The sequence below is a fragment of the Amblyomma maculatum genome, chromosome 4 (genome assembly GCF_055883805.1).
Source record: "Amblyomma maculatum isolate TAMU_Amacu chromosome 4, ASM5588380v1, whole genome shotgun sequence".
Taxonomy (NCBI): domain Eukaryota; kingdom Metazoa; phylum Arthropoda; class Arachnida; order Ixodida; family Ixodidae; genus Amblyomma; species Amblyomma maculatum.
The window spans coordinates 63,925,759-63,934,150 of record NC_139347.1 but is presented as its reverse complement, the minus strand read 5'-3'; the positions used below and the strand labels follow the sequence as shown (position 1 = coordinate 63,934,150).

Genomic DNA, 8,392 nt, shown 5'->3' with positions numbered 1-8,392 from the left:
CCGAAAATCCAGCGTATTTTACACTTGAAATGCTTACAATTGTGGTAAAAGGTGAACAGTGCACCATACTTTCAATTCTGATGATTAGAATATGCAAGTAAATGGGGCAAAAAGTAATTGATTACTTCAGGACACCCGGGACATCTGCTCATTTTCTACAGTGGTGAACTGAAAGAATGCCAGCGCCGTTTTCAAATACATCAAGTATTTGCTGAAGTAGACTGTGACAGTCAGACGACAAGTATTTCTTTGTTGCAGGCCATACTTGTTGAAAAAGGGTAGGCTTAACCGAAATTACTCGACTATGGTTTACACTGAGACTGTCAGATGCACATGCCACGCCTGAGAAATGCTCCTCCTTCCAGGCAGTCTATTCTCTGAGGTTTGTAATTGGCGATTGTTCCGGGCCTGATTTGCTCTAGCATTATTCAGATGTTCCCAGTTTTACTACCACAGCAGTCTACTGTCACCTCCGCGCTGGAAATATGATGTTATATGAAGTGGAACTTTAACCCTCCGGAAACAATGCCCATCTCATATTATACCCTCCAGGAGTTCCTTCAACCTTTTATTCTCATCCTTCTGCACGAGAACCCAACGTGCTCTCGGCCTCCTCCTTCTCCTTATACATATTTTAGTGCTGTGAAAGCAGTACTACTAACTGCCACCACAGCCATACTCGGAAATCTTTTGTAACTGAAGTGCACTGAGGTTTCTCGCTCGGGTAGGAGCCTAACTTAGCGCCTCCACACATATTATCTCACCCACCATGACACTTCAGAACTGCTATCTACCTGCCTTGCCTTCCACTAGGCTAACGCTTGCTGAAAACCTACGCAGCTGCGATACAAAAATATTCACAGATTAATGCGATTCATATGGCAGATAAATGCGGTAGCATAAGTGTACCGCTAGTATGGTACAGCTTCTGCCCCTGAAAAATACACATCGGGCTAGCGGGTGGCCTAATGCAGTTAATTCGTCACCAGATGACACGTCATACACATCTTCACTAGGGAGCCTCCATGAAGCGCCGCCGCTGAACGGCGACGCTGCATCGAAGCACCTTAATCTTTACTAATATCAACGCTAACCTTCGAATCTAATTAGCAACCGTAGTCTAAACCCTAGCCCTCGTCAACGCCGCGCCATTCTCTTTACTTTCTGTTGGCAGTGCAGAGGGGGCACACTCGGCCTTCTTTATATTATGGGTTAACACCGGTAACCGCCACCAACGCCAATAAGTTTATCCGGAGCCCTCTTACACTAAAGCAATTCTCAGAGTGAGTCGATTTGAGAGGTTTAATCATAGTAGTACCAAGAAAAAAAACTTATTCTGACCATGGGTGTTCGAATGGTAACGCATTAAATGTCGGCAGCCGACGCAAATTTGAGGCGCAATTAAAAAGCCAGTTTCATTCTAAAGAACTATGTCCAGCGAACCTCCCATCCCAGTCGCCAACCGCCACCTTCGAACCGGCACTGCTCCGCTTTATGAAAAGCACAGGCATAATCGAATGACTAAGTTTTCTGTTATGCTAAGTGATATGACTGTGACGTGATGTGATATGGCATTTCTGTGATGTGACTGTACTAACTTCAACCATCCCTCTCTCACAACCTTTATATCCACTCACTCCCTTCCCCCAGTGCAGGGTGTGGCAAACCAGTTGCTGTTACGGGTTAACCTCCCTGCCTTTCCTCCTCATCTTCCTCCTCCTCCTCCAAGGCCCACCGTGCACCCTCAAGAAAAACTGCTTCACTTGTATGAATATTCGCTTTATGGTAGAGACAATAATATAGTAACTGCATTTGCGAATTGTCGCACAAAATGCCTCATTGTCCCATAATACTCTTTACTTAATCGTCTACCATCGCGAAAACCAAAGTGAAAATAGTTTTATTTTGTTCCATCAAAAAAGAAGGTGCAACAACCTTTGGACCATTAAATTGAAAAACCAGGCTACCGCATCTTTGCCTTGGGAAGCCACAGAGCTATGCTTTTCCGCGCCTATACGCCGCACGTCTTGTCGGCGGGCGTCAGCTGGATGCTGGGCGATCTCCAAAGCTTTCCGAACTCCCATTTCAGGCTGTGCATTTTCTTACACATTTTTCGACTTTGGCCTTTCATAAAAATGTTTGGTTCTCGCTCTTTTTCTACTTTAAATGGCACAAAATTACTTTCAAACCTGACGACAAAACAAGATAAAAATCGAGCATTTACTTCCATCGCAAACCGACGCCAACATACAACGACGAGCTAGCAAGGTGAGTATATTGGCGTGTTGCAGCCTTAGGTCAGCACCAAAAATAACTGCATTTGTGCTTGGAATGTACCGCCTGTTGCAGAAGTTTGCAGCCCAACGCGCCGGGCGGAGGAGCAGTATCGCTCCCGAGAGGCGGCGCTGCGCCCGCCGGCGCTGCCTGGTGACGCAGCTATAAAGAGTGAGGAGGCTTGTTCTCTTCCCCTAATCGCGCGGCGGAGAGCAAAGATGGGCGATATCAACCGCGGGATGGGGGGAAGAGAACAAGCCTCCTCACTCTTTATAGCTGCGTCACCAGGCCGTGCCGGCGGGCGCAGCGCCGCCTCTCGGGAGCGATACTGCTCCTCCGCCCGGCGCGTTGGGCTGCAAACTTCTGCAACAGACGGTACAAGAGAGATAGCGACTCAGTGACATGTCAGAATAGGATTAAAAGTTCACAGCACAGTAACCATACTGCGACCAGGAGGGAGGTCTAACAAGCCACAGTGCAGAATGAGAGTTTGTTTCAAATTTTACCCGAGTAACAACTAAGAAGTTCTCACCTTTCTCCATCCCAATGCTGCAGCTTTTAACATGCGCTAAGTACACCATCAAAATATCCTTTATCATACTTACCTACCTGGTCGAACGGGAAAAAAAGAGAGTTGTCACCTCTGAATTCACCCCTGTCATCAAATCATTATTTGGTGAGGGCGCTCTAATGACTAAAAAGAGAGCCGGCGTTTAAATCGGCTGGCTTGCAACCCAGGGTGGGGAGAAAATTTGGAAACAGAAAGATAGAAGGATGGCTTAGAAACTGGTAAAAGCCTAAAGAAATAAATGTACAGGCAAAGAAGTGTGACCATCGATCTAGTTGGAGGTGAGATGCATAAGTGGTACGCTAAAAGGATGTGTGGAATGTCCTACAAATGTGCTGTGAAAGTTCCCTGCGTAAAGAGTGCGCCATCACGAAGAGCACAGTGATGGGAGTTTGTCTAGAAAGCCAGTGTAATCTAAATAACCAGCTAAAAGGTTCACGCGCATCTCTGGCGCTGATGGCAGGTTAAAGGTCCAAATACACAATCGAGTGTGAGAAACTCTGGAGTGAGCGATTCCACAAGATCTTCATACTGCGCATGTTACTGGGCATATGCTTGGGCGTTCAGCAATTTGTGCTCCACCGTTACGACTAAGCCGCAATTTTCTCAGTGAACACTTCGTTAAAAGTAAACGGAATTATAAGGCGTTTGTAAATGCAGCCTTTAGACGAAGTCTATGATAAAGAGCTTCCAAACAACAGTGAAGTCTCGACAGCAATCTTGTTCGTAGGTGTGGGTTGATGCGATGCAGAATTTTGTAACAATCTGTCAAAAAAAAAAAAAAACGCCAGGGCCCTTCTTGAGCATAACGTTTAGTTATTTTGGAGGTGAAATTGAGACATCGGTTAAGAACGTTAGTGTATTTTTAACGCGCCAGCATTAGAACGCCAATTATCGTGTCGGGCATTTAGGTTTGAACGAGCGCAACAAATTTCCGGCAGATTTTCTTCTCTGGAGAGGAGATATTTTGTGAAATCATTGTTTTAAAATTTGAAAATTTATTTCTCTTTTCCACATGGGCACCTTGATGATCGTTCGAAGGGGAAACGCTGGAAGTCGACTGCCACTAAGAAAATGCCAGGTACCGTTAGAAAGTTCGCGGGGAAATCCTCAGATGTACCCTCTAATAGCTAGGGGGAGGGAGGGGGAGAGGTTTTCAGCCGTTGGTTCTGGTCCAGTTTCTCCTCGATGGACGCTGGATACAGTCGGGCGTCTGCCGATTGGTCCTACCCCGCTCGTACAAAACTTGCATGTCTACCTCGGTTACAGCGACCGTGACCGTTGCTTGTTTGCTGAAGGACGCCCTGCTTGCTTAGGTATTCTTCGACAGAACAGAATCTTCTGGTGTAACAGCATCCTCGATAATTAGCAGAAAACTCTTGCACTCCAAGCTTTTGGTAAGTGCACAGTGGATTGAAGTGTCCGCTTCTCTACAGCAGAAACATAGCAGCCTTCATTCTAGTGGGAGCCAAATGTCTACGTTTCACACAGAGGGTTCTCACACTTAAGACATTGTCCTGGCTATGCTAGTGGCAACGGTTATGTTGAATATGGATGAGCAAACTCGACTTAAATGAGGATGGCCTTTTAAAGTTTCCGCGTAGATCGTGAGGCTTCACTCTGTCGGGGGAAATGCCGCGACAGCAAGGAATATTCCACCGATGTACGCAAAAGCCTTAGCCCATGTTGCCTCTCCTCCCGGATGGCGCTGTAATGGTGGCAAACACCAGCTGGGGCGCAGCGTATATCTTGAGGAGATCATCGCGTGGAACAGAGAAGACCAGTTTTTTAAGCGCAGTTGTGTCGCTTTTGAAGCTCACCTACTTCAGTGAAAACAAAGCGGCATGGATTTGATGAGTGTATATGATGATATGCTGGTGCTTTTCTGAAGAGTTCTCTCCATTGTGGTTGCTTCTTCCAAGAGTTTCTTGGTAAGCGTTTAGGGTAACCACGAAGTGCAGTAAAAGGCCGCTGCTTCAAATCCAAGCATTAGGTGGTGCACTTCTTTTCTTTTAGCACATTCAGCACATTTGAAAGGCGTGCACCTTTCTTTCTATATATTTATGCATCGTTTTGGAGTGTGACTAGAGAACGCCTACAGCCCCTTCGTGACGACCAGGGATGCTTTGATCTCTCGTAGGCAACGCCGGGACTCCCGCGAGAAGGAAATATTCTCATCGGCTCTTGAACCAGACTCGCACTCTATCTTCCACACAAAAGTAGACGCCATGCAAATTGTTAGCGTACTCCTGTCGGTTGAATACACCCACTCGCCGGTAGAGCGCTAGACAGTTATCTACGTCTAAAAAACGTTCATCTTAACATGGCCACTCCTCTGTCTCTCTGAGAAGCAGCGCCCTTTTTGTTATAAAACTGAAGTTGCAGTCACAAACATCGCCTTTTCCTTGTGCCAAAGGCTTTTCGAGAAGATACAGTCCGCATGTGGCACAACGAACCCACTTATGGCCGTTTGGTTCATTTGTGAAGGCCTGACAGTATATACGCTAATTATTCTATTATCCCCAATATGCAATTATTGAGAAATCGTGATGCAGAGCTATCGCCAATCATGACGTCATAGGGCCTCTTCATTGAAGCCAGCAGGTTCGAACCAACAAAATCAATCGCCAAGCTCATCGTTTGCTCAAGTCAGCATGGGCCCGGTAGGACATATTTTTTTATCCTCGGGTAGTAACCAACGGGATTATTTTGCCACTGATTACCAAAGTATCATAATAATTGTAAAGGCTTTAGCCTCAGGCTGCGCATCACAAGCTCCCTATTTCTTCATGCGGTAAATCGCCATTGATGCACGAAATGTATCAGCTGAGGGGCACTCCTCATGGCAAATCGTTCGCTAAAAGACAAATTGGTTGACGGAGAAACTCAGTACAATATTATTCGACATGATGTCGACATAAGTAGATGTGCAAGACAAAGCGGTCCGGCCTCATCATTCCGTGCATCATGCTCCCCTAAAATACAGCTCATCATGAAAGGGTGCCTTTCACCCTGTTTTATATTTATTTTACCGCAGGGGCGTTGGGCCGACATGAGATGCAATTATCCTCTGCCAGAGTAATTAACTACTAAATTCGAATCTTTGCAGTTTACCGAATATGCAAAGCAGGCCAGTGAACTATAACAAGTCTGCATGTCGGGAAGCAATTGGGTAAATCTACGGGACATTTCAATTTCCGCCATACACAAGTGTAAAGCGTTATTCACTGAACCTTCCCGGATTTTCAGATGACATTTCATGTTGTTGCTGATGATTTCCTTGTCATGAAACACGTACCTTGAATAAAATTTTCATAGTGAAAAAACCTGAGTGCTACCCCCATGGCAGCACAGTGCATTTGCTGACGATTGCTCTGTCACTTCAGGTGTCTCCAAGGGTTTTACTCTGATGTATGTTACCTTTATTTTGTTGCATATATAAGCGATATTATTGCTACCATTACTTCCTCGTTCAAAATTTTCGCAGGCGAGTGTGGGATTTAAAAAGTGCTAGACATTCTTTGTGACATATAACTTGCTCATTCAAAATTTTCACAGGTGAGTGTGGGATTTAGAGAGTGCTAGAAATTCTCTGTGACATACAAGCGCATAACGATGATCTATACAAGATAGTAGTGATAAAAAAGTAATTAAAATGAATAAATAATGCTTAGATTTCATTATTTTGATGAGCGGTTCCTCTTCATATTGCACCTCGAGTATCTACTAAATGTCCTAATCAAAGCGATCATTTCAGGTGTTCTTTTTACTGGTCACCAGCCTGGGTAAAAGCACATTAACTGCATTGCAAGGAAAGCTGCTGGTATCTTAAATTACTAAACAACATATTTCAGCCATTCTTTCAAAACCCCTCAAAGAGCAGTTATATTCTAATCACGTGCGCATGATAGTTGACTATGCATACGTCATTGTGGACCCATAAATGCAAGAGCTTGAAAAAAATACTGGATATTACTAAGAACGGTATCATTCCGCTACGATCTTGAAAATTATGGGGCGACAGACTCTGCGCACATTTCCGCGCAGCCTCCGCCTGGTTATCATCCTGCCCAGCGTAACACGGCCACACGCTGGACTGCGCTACCAATAAAGCACAGCGCCACCGCTGCGTCACCAGAGACATGCGTCACCGACGGTGGCTACAAAAACTGGCAGCCCGGCTGGAAAGTATGGCTTTTTCTTTCCGTTACAGAAACGAGCGTGGCTTTGGTATGCTCGTCCCCTGCCACCGCTATTCGAATAAACAAGTGTTACGTTTTTTATGTTTGGATTCGTCCTTCAGCAAAAACAACATCCCAAATCTGGTGACCCGGACAACGGACAATAACGCATAGCCATGGAGAAGCAAGAGCAACCGCTTCAGGAACAGCACGGCCAACTTAACGCTTCTGTGCTGCAGCTTCCTGCCGGCTCCGCCATAGACATCAGAACCCCGGGAGATGGCATCCTGCACTCTACCCCGCACGATGTCTGGCGTGTCGCTGTCAAGCTTCCGCCGTTTTAGTGCGACTCGCACGAGGTATGATTCGCCCAAGTCGAGGTCCCATTCCCCCTCGCACACATCACGCAAGACTGGACCTGCTACGGTTATGTCGTCGCCCACCTCGATTCCCGCTACACCAACGAGGTTCGGGATATCCTTGCCAGCCCACCAGCGACCAACCTTTACGAAAACGTCAGGGCTGAACTCATCCGCCGCCTGCCACTCTCAAAAGGTTTGAAGGTGCGTCAACTATAGGCCGCAGAAATTGCCAAACGCAAGCCTTCGCAGCTCCTCCGCCACATACTTGCTCTCGCGGGCAACGTGGAGGTCCAGGATTCCTTACTGCGAGCACTTTGGCTTCAACACCGCATGTCAACGCAATTCTGCAAGCTTAGATCTCGCTGCCTCTCGACCAACTTGCCGGGATAGCTGATCGCGTCATCGAGGTCTCTTTGCCGCAGTTGGCGCCTACCGTCCAGGCTGTCGCCGCACCGCTGAACTACAGAGAGCTTGCGCGCCGTATCGACGATAACAGTCGATAGCTTAGCTCCCTTCAATCACGCCTGGATCAACACTTGCCGATGCGCCACCCGCAATGCCGTCACCACAACCCCCTCCCCCCCCCCCCCCTCCGTCGCGGCAGCCTGGTGACGACGACCGGTGCTACTACCATCGAGGTTTCGGGGACAGAGCACGACAATATCAAGCACCCTGCTCCGCTGGGCATTAGGGAAACGCCAACGGCAGCTCGTAGACACGGCTGCGAGCTGGCAACCTGGAGGCCGTCGCATCTTCGTCACCGACCAAATGACAAAAAAAGCAGTTCCTTGTCGACAGCGTTTCCGACATCTGCTGATACCCACGAGCCCTTCAAGGTACCCGTCCTCCTATAACAGCGCGGCAAACCGGTCCCCAATCCAGACTTACGGCTTGGTCCGCCTGCACGTCCAGTTTGAAAACCTACGCCATGGCCTTCATTGAAATTTTTTAATCACCGACATCATCGAGCCAGTCATCGGCTCAGACTTTGTGGCGCACTACAACCT

General features: G+C 47.1%; 1 pseudogene; it reads left to right on the top strand.

Annotated features, from left to right (window-relative positions):
• The first annotated feature begins 7,124 nt into the window (after positions 1-7,124).
• Positions 7,125-8,100, top strand: LOC146191259 (uncharacterized; annotated as a pseudogene).
• Positions 8,101-8,392: the final 292 nt, after the last annotated feature.